This window comes from Adiantum capillus-veneris, chromosome 2, assembly GCF_014529385.1.
Source record: "Adiantum capillus-veneris isolate H3 chromosome 2, ASM1452938v2, whole genome shotgun sequence".
Classification (NCBI taxonomy): domain Eukaryota; kingdom Viridiplantae; phylum Streptophyta; class Polypodiopsida; order Polypodiales; family Pteridaceae; genus Adiantum; species Adiantum capillus-veneris.
The window spans coordinates 18,335,855-18,348,191 of NC_140932.1; the positions used below are offsets into that span (position 1 = coordinate 18,335,855).

The following is a 12,337-nucleotide window of genomic DNA, read 5'->3' on the forward strand; positions in this document are numbered from 1 at the left end:
ATCAATAGCAATAGATTGCTCTCCCCATAGAGAGTGGGGCCTTCGGAGGAGGGTTTGACAACATTTTGGTGTCATATTCTCTTCTCTCTCTGTCTCTCAATCTCAGCACCTCCATTCACAGTGTTTATCCACTTTGTTTCTGTCCATTGCTGTCACAAAGTGATGACGTGGAAGACAGCAGAAACCCTAATTTCTGGCAGAAACCCTAATTTCTGCCAGAAACCCTAATTTCTGGAAATCGCGGAGGCTGAAATTTTTTTTTTTTTTAAAAGGAAAATGATGAGCGACGCAAATTTCGATTTTTCTCTACTTAAATGAGAAAGAGAGAGAGAATGCTTTTGCTTTCATGTTTTGACTCTCTGTGAGAGAGAGAGAGCAATTGCTTTTGATTTGAAGCTTTTGGGGCTCTGCTTTTGGGCATCCCTTGTAACCTTTAAATTAGTGGTGAGCGCCTCACTTCTCAGGGCATCTGGACGCAGAGTCTGAGAGTGATAACCTCTCTCTTGTACTTTGATGATTGATTAATACAAAAAGAAATACCGAAAGGGGCGCCAGTCTTTGGGGCCAATATCTCTAGGCACGGTACTCCGCCGGGCCAGTGCAAATCTATTGTGATCTGTGAATTGTTTTGAAGTGGTTATTTGGTGCTATCGCAGTTGATTCTTGACTTGGAGTGTCCAAGTCTGTTACAGTGGTATCAGAGCACGGCCGATTTCTCTTCTACGGGAAATCCGATCCCCGAAATTTTTTTCCGCGGCACCTATGGCTTCAGGCAATGATCAGTCGACTCCCTCTGCATCTGGAGATGCGGGCTGGGATCACAACGAAGATTCAGACAGAGAGTATGGCCCGCCTCGGCCTACTCAGGCGGAGCAAAGAGAGATGGAGCGTCGTCAATTGATTGGCGATGCAACAAAGATGATGCTCAATTTTGCCAAGGACCCGAAGATGGCAAAATATATGAACCAGACCTCTTTGGAAGAGGTACAGATGGAGTGGCAGAGAACCACAACACCACTCCCGAAACCCGCTCTCAAGAAACCTTCTGCCTCCAAGAAAATATACAGAGCAGGAACTAGAGAACGTGGTTGATGCACGGATTGCTCAGCTTTTCGACGTGCAAAAGAAAGACAAAAAGCACGGCAAAAAGCAGAAGAAAGGTACTGACTTCCCGGGATATTTGGGTCGTCGGTCGACATTTGACAAGGCAAAGAAACAGAAGAAGCGTGTTCGATTTGAAGGAGTACCCAGTTCTTCTTCTTCTTCTTCTTCTGACAGTTCTTATAGCTCTTCAGATTCGAGCGAAGAAGACAGAAAAGGTAAAAAGCGAAGCAAGAAACAAAGCTTCGGAAAGGGCAAGAAGAAGGCTACATCTCGCCCAGAGACTGACAGTTCTACTGAGGACTCGTCTACAGACAGCTGAGATTCCGATGACGGAAAGTTTTATGCAAACAAGAAGAATTTTTACAAAGCCAACCAGTATGACTTTCTCGAAGAAAAAAAGCAAGAAAGTCCGAGAGTTTAAGGAAGGTGGCCACTCGATCAAGTTTGATACTTTTCAGGATACTCAGATGCTTCGAAGGCTTTGTCTTTTATTCAGCAGTTTGACATTGCTTTCGCGGAAGGACGCTATTCAGAGCACTCCAAGATTCAGAGAGCTGCCTCTTACTTTAAGAGGAATGCTCGTACTTGGTGGTCCACGCTTCTTTTAAACAAGACTACGCCAGTTAAATGGCTGAAATTTAAGAAGCTTTTTATTTCTTCTTGGTTGACGCAAGAATATGAACGAGATGTACGAGCTGCTTGGAACCATCTTCGGATGACCAAGAAAGATACAATCAATGCTTATTGTGAAAGATTCTGGAACTCTTTTCTACCCGCCTCTTCATTCAAGAAGATCTCGTTCAGAGAACAGATTGAGCAGTTTACCTTGGGTCTACCTACAGAGATCCGAGATCACTGCTTGGAACAAAAGTCAGCTTCTATTCAGGAGTTGATGAGTCATGCAAAGCGGGGCTTTGCCATTCACTCTGGCAGTCTGACCTACCCCACAGATGAGGCCATGACACAACGAGCCGAACAGACTTCTGGGAATGAAAGTAGAATGAAAAAGAGCAACCCAAAGAAAAAAAAGGATGCACGACCCAAGCTTACTCCTGAGGAGAGAGCTCGCTTCATCAGAGAGGGGAAGTGCTTTGGATGCGGGGAACATGGACATATTTCCGCAAAGTGCCCTGATAAGGCACAGAAAGAACAGAATGATAAAGACGACGACAAGTCTGAGAGTTCGAGAGCAGCTGAGGAATGTGGCAGAAAAGGCAGATAGAAAAGCAGAACTGGTACCACATGGCGTGGGACCTGCACCGAATCTAATGAATGAAAGTACAAACTTTGCCGCTTTCATGGCAAAGTGAAGGATCAGGAAGCTCTTTTGAAGGAGCCAAGGCCAACTTCTTTTCACTTGGAATTGGAGGCTCGATTTGGAACTACGCCCGACAGACTGACGCCACAGGCGGAGGTAATTCGACTGGCACCCGGATGGGATGTTGCCATTACACCGAGCATTGGCAAACTTCGTTTGCAATGACAGGAGTGTTCAGGGCACGCGAGTGACGTTCTACTCGGGATCCCTTGGTACCACAAGAACTACGTCGTGGTTGACTACCGGGCCGAGAAAGCGACTTTGATAAATGAAGGGCTTAGAGATTGTACTTGATGAACTTCAGTTTTCTTACTCATTCTTTTGGGAGAACTGAACGATGGATAAAAGTTGAATATGTTTTGACCTGAAGAAAAGAATGCCAAGATTTTTTTCTCCACGCTCATGCCGATTGCTTTTGAGAGGGCCTGAAGATCATACCATTGATCTGATATCTGGAAGCACGCCACCGAATCGGCCAACTTATCGTGTGAGCCGAGTACAGAATGAAAAGATTTTGAACTCAGTGAAAGACCTCTTGGAAAAGGGTCTTGTCCAGCCTAGTACTTCACCGTATTGCTCTCCAGTATTGTTGTTTTGAAGAAAGACGGATCTTGGAGAATGTGCATCGATTATAGCACTCTCAACGAAATCACCATCAAGAACAGATTTCCGATTCCTAGGATCGATGATATACTCAACAGGTTACACGGATCCTCGTGCTTTAGCAGGATTGACTTGAAGAGTGGATATCATCAGATCAGGATAGCGCCAGGAGATGTCTACAAGACAGCTTTTCGGACGACTTTTGGGTTATTTGAGTTTTTGGTGATGCCTTTTGGCTTAACCAATCCTCCTGCGACATTTAACCAGATGATGGATAGGATTTTTCGAGAGTACAGGCTATTTGTTGGCACTTTCTTTGACGACATCATTGTTTTCTCCAAGAATGAGGCAGAACACAGAGATCATCTGCTTCAAGTCTTTCAAGCATTACGAGATCACACATTAGTGATTAATGCTAAGAAAAGTGAATTTTTCCTACTAGACATACATTTTTTGGGACACATTGTGTCAACAACAGGAGTGCAAATGAACCCGGCCAAGATAGAGACTATCCGTGATTGGCCCGATTTGAGGAATGTCCATGAAGTTAGAAGCTTCTTGGGACTGTGTTCGTACTACAGGCGGTTCATACGAAAGTTTGCAGAGGTTGCTTCCCCTTTGCATACCTTGACACAGAAAGGAGTACCTTTTTCGTGGGGACCCACAGAGGTGACTGCCTTTCGGACATTGAAAGAGAAATTCACTACGAGACCAGATTTGACTTTGCCGGACTTGCAGAAGTCATTTGAAGTATTTTGTGATGCTTGTGGTCGTAGTCTGGGTGCGGTCTTGATGCAAGAAGGCCATGTCATAGCTTACGAGAGCCGTTTGTTCTCTAGGCCGAAGATGACAGCACAGATCTATGGGAAAGAGCTTTTGGCGGTTATCCACGCTCTTACTCAGTGGCGGCATTACCTACTCGGAGCGGATTTTACTGTCTTTACAGACCATCAGAGTTTGCCCTACTTCTTGTCACAAAAGCAGCTTTCGGAAAAGCAGATGCGGTGGGTGAACATCTTGTCACAGTTCCACTTCCAAATTGTCCATGTGCAGGGACAGAAGAATGTGGTGGCAAATGCTTTGTCTCGAAAACCGTTGGTTCTGGCTATTTCCATGATACATCATAGGAGCTTCGAGGATATGGTCGATCAGTGTGCCACAGATACAGATTTTGCAGATATTTTCACACGGATACGGGATGGGGAGACAGTAGCTGGATACTCCCTTTAGGAAGGCTACTTGATGAAAAAGACTATGTTGTGCGTTACACAGCCGTTGAGGGAAAAGGTTATGACTGAATGCCACTGTCCACCTTTTACGGGTCACCGCGGCATTGCTACCACCATGAAAGGGGTAGAGAGATATTTCTTTTGGCGGAGACTCAAGAAGGATGTGGAAGAGTTTGTGCGCAGTTGCTTGGTATGCCAGAGGTCAAGTTTGACAGGCATAAGGCAAAGGGATTGTTCCAGCCTTTACCCATACCCACCCACCCCTAGGAAAGTATTGCAATGGATTTCATTTTTGATCTCCCAAGAACACAGAATGATCACGATGATTTTCCAATTACATGGCACGCCTGAGACGATTGTCTCCGACAGAGACCCCAGATTTATGAGTTTGTTTTGGAAGGCAATTTGGGAGAACATTGGCACGCGGTTGCAGTTCTCGTCATCGTTCCACTTGCAGACTGACGGGCAATCTGAGATTGCCAATTCAGTGATTTTAGATTTATTGAAGTCTTGTATCTCGCATCAGAAGACTCAATGGGAAAAGAACTTACCTTTGGTGGAATTTGCCTACAATAACACGATACACTCTTCGACGGGGAAGACGCCATGTGAGATTGTTGAAACTGCTGCGAAGGTTCCATCCTTCCTGAGCACGAAAGATTAGATATTTGAAGCGGATGAATATTCGCGAGACTTGGATACGGCTTTTGCCAAGGTTCGCGAGACTTTGCAGGAGTCTCAAGAACGACAGAAAAAGGCAGCGGATCGCCATCGTCGCGACTGGAAACTGAAGGAGGATGATTAGGTGCTCTTACTTTTGAGAAGGCACGCCTAAGAAAGAAAAAGGGAAAGGAGAGGCTTTTTCCAAAGCTTAGTATGTGATACTACGGACCTTTCCAGATTACTGACAAGATAAATAATGTCTCCTTCCGATTGAAACTGCCAGATACTTGGAGGATTCACAATGCATTGCATGTGAGTCTCTTGAAACCTGTTAAGGGTGATGTGCCTGATGATGGGGAGCCTGATGAGCAACCCAAAGTGGAAGAAAACGAGGAGATCCTTGTTCCTGAACAGATTTTGGCACATAATGATACGAAGAAAGGTAAAGTCCGACGGCGGTTCTTGGTTAAGTTCAAGAACTTTCCTGCATTTGATGCGAAGTGGATGGAGGAGGAGGACCTAGCAGATACTCCTCGGATTGTGAAACTTTACCTCGATGTTTTGGTTTAGCATAGTCTACTCCAAACGGAACCTAGAAACTCAGCTTGGCCGAAGAGGGGATGCACAAGAGGGGAGTTACTCCGCTCCTTTGTCAATAGATGCCTCGATTTTGATACTAAAGTCACTGATGTCTCTTTGAGCTTCAAGGATACTGAGAGCTGACAGTATTCTGCTGGATGACTTTATGAAATGGAATTCCTGATTATGATACTGATTTGTTCTTCACTTCTTGTGAGTGCAGGAACTGATAGCCGAAATGACTGCAGCATTTTGGTCTGATTGATCTCGAATAGACATGGTTGCAAGAGGGGTTAGTCAATCGGACATCGATGAGGTCCAGATTGGACCTAGATGTGATTGCTAGCTACATTGCCGATAAATCATGGTCTAAGATCCGAATGAATGTTGAATGTCATGTGATGTCCTGTGATGTCTGGTGATGTCCTGTGATGTCGTGTGATGTGACTGTCGATTTTGTACATGTGCTAGATGTGTGTTCCTAGTACGTAGGTACTAACAGTAAGTGTCTGCTAAGACGGTTTATGGCTTTTGTCGGTTTTGCAGACGTAATCGCGGTCGATTACAATGCTTTCAAGAGGGGGGTATGTCACAAAGTGATGACGTGGCGGACAGCAAAAACCCTAATTTCTGCCAGAAACCCTAAAATTCCTGCAAACCCTAATTTCTGCCAGAAACCCTAATTTCCGAAAATCGCAGAGGCTGAAAATTTATTTTTTTTAAAAAAAAGGAAAATGATGAGCGACGCAAATTTCGCTTTTTCTCTACTTAAATGAGAAAGAGAGAGAGAATGCTTTTGCTTTCATGTTTTGACTCTCTGTGAGAGAGAGAGAGCAATTGCTTTTGATTTGAAGCTTTTGGGGCTCTGCTTTTGGGCATCCCTTGTAACCTTTAAATTAGTGGTGAGGGCCTCACTTCTCAGGGCATCTGGACGCAGAGTCTGAGAGTGAAACCCTAACCTCTCTCTTGTACTTTGATGATTGATTAATACAAAAAGAAATACCGAAAGGGGCGCCAGTCTTTGGGGCCAATATCTCTAGGCACGGAACTCCGCCGGGCCAGTGCAAATCTATTGTGATCTGTGAATTGTTTTGAAGTGGGTATTTGGTGCTGTCGCGGTTGATTCTTGACTTGGAGTGTCCAAGTCTGTTACAATTGCATTCTCTCATTAAAGGAACGGAAGGCTCTCCCTTCCGTAAGTAGAAGGAACCCTTTAGCACAGTTCGGAGCACTCATCTTGAGCAAAGTTCAACATTCACTTCCGCTGCACCTTACATTGGTATCAAAGCTTTGGCAGTGTTCTGTATCACTCAAGGAAAGAACCACTTTTTTTTTTTTTGCTTGTTGCGGTCGCACGTAACACAAGTCCTCTTGGCGTGTCGATTCCTGATCGTGTTTATGAAGAGTGACGGGAAACCCAAGAAAGAAGGGCTTGTCCAGCCTCCCCTTGTGCCTCTTTTCACTCATTGAGAGCGGACCGTGTACTTAGCGGCCGGCCAATCGACGTGAGGTGGGAAAAAGCAACCTTGGTGTGAGCGCAAGGCCCCCAAGGGGTGCCCCCGCGGAAAAGAGCAGAACTCGGGTAAAGAGAAGATCCTCCTCTAACACAGATTGCAAGCTAAAGAAGAACCTCAAGAACCTGAAGACCCTCAAGAACCTCGAGACTCAAGTACTCAAGAACCTCAAAAACTCAAGAACCCAAGACCCCAAGACCCACAAGAACCCAAGTTCCTCGTAAACTTAAGAACCCAAGACTTCAGTGGATGGTCATCACCCGAAGCGGAATGGATATTTCGCATGGAGGTGGTGAGCATGGGAGTGGCGAAGAAGAGTTTTCCCCACCAGGAGGTTTTTCCGACCCTCCCCCTTCCCCATCTACGCCAAGGATTGCACTAACTCCTATGGAGGCTTTTGATAAGATGATGATGGACAGGAAGTTCGAACGCAAAGCATGAACAGCAAAAAGAATGGCAGCCATAGCACGTGAGCACGAAGAAAGAAAGGCACAAATGGATCGCGAGAACAAAGCAAGGAAAGCGATGAACGACCAACACATGGAGGAGTTGTTGCGACTCTTTTCTAATGTGCAGGCAGAGATTGCAAAGGATCAGGAGAAGGAGACTCTCTCAGTTTCTTCTTCTCCAAAGCATGACACACATGAAGATTTGCATGATCATTTGAATAATAATGATAAGCATGATGAATTGAATGATAATGATAAGCATGATGATTTGCATGATCAAGATGTGATTTCTCACAAGCATGATGATTTGCAGGATAATGATGTGATTGTTCACAAGGATGATGGTTTAGTTGATACTTTGTCTAGTGAAGCTAACCTCATTGCAGATTCGATCAATCACGAAGAACCGATCTTGGCTCTCGGGTCGATGTCCCAAGAACCCCCACAGGAAGAATTCTGTGTTCGAATGATTAGTGAGCACGCATTGTTCAAGTGTTTCATTTGTGATGCTTTCTTGTATTTTAGTCATCGTCCTTATGTGATCCCTTTTCACAAGCATGCCATATTGTACGTTGAACACGATTCACTCATGAATGAGCACAAATGTATGCGGATTACTCATGAAAAGATGAAATGTTTGCGCCCAAGGAATTCACATTCCATGTCTCTTCCTTGGCATGACACAGTATCTGAAAGAGCACAAGAAGGATTGAGCATCAAGCATCGGCATTTCCATTATGATTTGCCACAGCTGATAGATTTAGATCAAGAAGTCAAGATTCAATTCCATTGTTTGCGTGTGTTTGATGAACGGTTTGGCACTCCGCCACTTTGTTCATCTGCATTGCATGCACAGTCTTTAAAGAAGACTAGAATTTTTCAGTCACCTTACATAGAATGGGTATGTTCATGTTTTTGTGTTGAAAGTGGTTTCAAGAATTTTCCGCCTCGGAGATTCCTAAAGAAGGTAGACGCATGACTACCGATGAAATTGATGCATTGAAGAAGACTCAGAATCCTTTGTGTAGCTTTCGGTGTAGCACAAAGAAGCAAGCATTGCAGACCTTTATGAAGTTCAAGTATCGCATGACCACGCATCAGAGTGGGCCGGCGAAAAGTCCTTTCCAAGATTCCAGACGCTGTTGACGATCTCACTTGACGCCACACAGTTCGGTACCAGTACCTCACTTTGAAAAGAAGGGAATGTCATGTGCACATCTAACCCTATGTGTATGTGGACAAGCTACTTCATGACATGGGTTCAATTCAGTTCAGTCAGCCTAGCTTAGGAAGTGATCTAGCACTTTTGTGAGTCTGTTTGTAGACCGTGCATGTCCAGACACTTAGAATAGATGCTATTGGCGATCTCCCTCGACGCCATACAGTTTGGTACCAATACCTCACTTTGAAAAGGAGGGGATGTCACGTGACACATCTAACCCTATGTGCACGTGGACAAGCTACTTCACGACATAGGTTCAGTTAAGTCAGTTAGCCTAGCTTAGGAAGTAATCTGGCACTTTTGTGAGTCTCTTTGCAAACCGTGCATGTCCAGACACTCAGAGTAGATGCATATCCTCTGGTTGCACACAGCATGACCATCAGATTTCCATCAGAACCCACCAGGAGCATGTTTACAGTGCATAGACCTATTTTTGACATTTTTCGCTTATTATTTTTAAGTGACTTGTTGGGAACTGGGTAGGGCAATTTGACTAAGCAAGTATATCAAGAAACCTAGCGCTAGCACTTTCAGGCAGAAGAGGCAACAGAGACTTCACGTTCAATAGGCACCTTCTCAACAAGACCCCCCACCGGCAGTTTACCTAGTGTTTTCTGCATCAAGACCCCAGATCCAGCCTAGCGTTTTTGGACAAGATCGGCCCCTGGCGTTTTTGCATTGCAAATCAGCCCGGAAGCAACAGAAGACAGATCAGCCCTAGCGTTAGTAGATTTCCACAGCAGGATCCCAATTCAGCCTAGCGTTTTTGCATCAACCAGAGAACTAGCGTTTTTGCACATCTTCGCGACAGAACCACAAGAAGAACCAGCGTTTTCAGTTTTCAGTTGTCAGACTCCGCAGTAGAAGTCCCAGACCTCGCAGATCTCACCTTCCCACAGCAGATCCTCGCCGCACGATCACACCTAGCGCAATTTGCAGATTCAGCCCGGAAAACGCAGATTTCAGGTCGTCGCATCGTTGCCATCGACATCGTCATTAACATAGAGTCAGAATTCAGCAGATAGAATATTTGCAGATTTCAGCCATTAGCATTTTTAGATTTCAACCCGTCTCGTCGTCGTCGTCGTCGTCGTCGGCAAGTCCAAAGCATTGTAGAGTTTTGTGCGATCAATAGCAATAGACCGCTCTCACCATAGAGAGTGGGGCCTTCGGAGGAGGGTTTGACAACATTTTGGTGTCGTATTCTCTTCTCTCTCTATCTCTCAGTCTCAGCACCTCCATTCAGAGTGTTTATCCACTTTGTTTGTGTCCATTGCACTCTCTCATTAAAGGAACGGAAGGCTCTCCCTTCCGTAGGTAGAAGGAACCCTTGAGCACAGTTCGGAGCACTCATCTTGAGCAAAGTTCAACTTGCACTTCCGCTGCACCTAACAGGCAGTGTTCTGTATCACTCAAGGAGAGAACCACAAGAACTTTTTGTTGCTTGTTGCGGTCGCACGTAACCCAAGTCCACTTGGACGTGTCGATTCCTAATCGTTTTTTTGAAGAGTGACAGGAAACCCAAGAAAGAAGGGCTTGTCGAGCCTCCCCTTGTTTCTCTTCACTTAGCAGCCGGCCAATCGACGTGAGGTGGGAAAAAGCAACCTTGGATTGAGTGCAAGGCCGCCAAGGGGTGCGCCTATGGAAAAGAGAAGAGCTCGGGTAAAGAGAAGATCCTTCTCTAACACAGATTGCAAGCTAAAGAAGAACCTCAAGAACTCAAGAACTCAAGGACCCAAGAACCCAAGACCCTAATGGTGTCGATTCCTAATCGTGTTTTTGAAGAGTGACAGGAATCCCAGGAAAGAAGGGCTTGTCCAGCCTCCCCTTGTGCCTCTTTTCACTCATTGAGAGCGGACCGTGCACTTAGCGGCCGGCCAATCGATGTGAGGTGGGAAAAAGCAACCTTGTGTGAGCGCAAGGCTGCCAAGGGTGCGCCCGCAGAAAAGAGCAAAACTCGGATGAAGAGAAGATCCTTCTCAAACACAGATTGCAAGCAAAAGAAGACCCTCAAGAACCTCAAGAACCTCAAGACCCTCAAGAACCCAAGAACCCAAGACCCTCAAGAACCAAAGTTCCTCGTGAACTTAAGAACCAAAGATCATAGTACATGGTCGTCACCCGAAGCCGAATGGATACTTCGCATACAAGTGATGAGAATGAGAGAGGCAACGAAGAATTTTTCCCACCAGGAGGTTTTTCCGACCCTCCCCCTTCTCCATCTACGCCACGAGTTGTACCAAATCCTATGGAGGCGATGGTCAAGTCGATGTTGGATATGATGGCACGACAACAAGAAGCGAATCGAGTTGCGTTGGCACAACAACAAGAAGCGACTCGCGTTGTGCTGGCACAACAAGAAGCAAATCGCGTTGCGCTGGCACAACAAGAAGCGACTCGCATTGCTTTGGAACGCGAGCGCGATGCACGACAAGAAAGAAAAGCACAAAGAAAGGAGGAAGCCGAAGCAAGACGAGCGGCCTTGGAGGCCGATCGTGAGGTTCAAAGAGACCTACGCACTCAAGAATTGGTTCGACAAGTTCTTGCCTCGAAGTCCGAACTAGCCAAAGATGTTGGGAGTTCATCAAGTGGCGCAAGCCGAGATGCGGACTCCAACAACCCAATCACAGAGAAGTTGACTTTCAGTAAGTATGATGGTAAGATGGATGCTACGGTTATTCGTTCTTGGTTGCATCAATTTAATGCTTATTTTGCGACAACTAAAAAGACAGGAAATAGCAAGGTTTTGACGGCAGCTATGTACCACGCATGGCAAGAGGCACAGTTAGCCGCGCACCTAGAGGAAGCCGACGAATTCACGCCCCTTTCCTTCAATTGGACTGATTTCCAAGACAAGCTCAAGGCGCGTTTTTGCCACCTCAGTACCTCACACGATTGAAGGACGATTGGCGCGCTCTCAAGCAAAATGGTATGCCGATTGTGTCTTTTTCTAATCGTGTTTTGCAACTCGGCACTCAATTACGCAAGTTGGATGCGGAGCGCAAGGAGGCATTCCTTTATGGATTGGACGAGTATATCAAGTATGATGTGGAGGTACTTAATCCAATCGATCTCAACAAGGCGGTAGCGATTGCTCTCGCACAGGAGATGAAGCACAACAAAGGAAAGCCTAAGGAAAACAAGACTTCTCAAGGAACCCCTCAGAATTCTCAGACCACGCAGAATGGTAAGAACAGTAAGAATGGTAAGAATGGTAACTCTTCTAGCCCATCTTCCTCTAATTCTTCGGAAAAGAACTCTAACAATGAATCTAAGGGTAAAGCTAAAGCACCTGCAAAACCTAAGCTAACTCCGGATGAAAAAGCTGCACAAGGAATTATAGGAGGATACATCACGGCTGAAGAACAAGTGATTTATGTTAAGGAAGGTAAATGTTTTCAATGTCACGTCAAGGGTCACATTAAGAAGGCTTGTCCTAAGACAGCCCCACCTAAAGAACCAAAGGCACCCACAGCAACCACAAGCACTTTAATGAACCAAGCTGAATCTTCTCATGTCTCTGAAACACACATTGATGAGTCTCTCATGAAGTGTTATGGTCATGTAAAGGCTCAACGTTTTATCATATTGTTTGATCCAGGCAGTATGCATGATGTGATTAGTGCCTCTCTTGTTGAGAGAGCCTGCCTAGAGGT

The 12,337-nt window shown here is 45.4% G+C and overlaps 1 protein-coding gene across 2 annotated transcripts in view; it reads right to left on the bottom strand.

The window, feature by feature from the left end:
• Positions 1-12,337, bottom strand: part of IYO (RPAP1-like, carboxy-terminal protein) — a 167,497-nt gene that overhangs the window by 114,152 nt on the left and 41,008 nt on the right. The window lies entirely within an intron of this gene.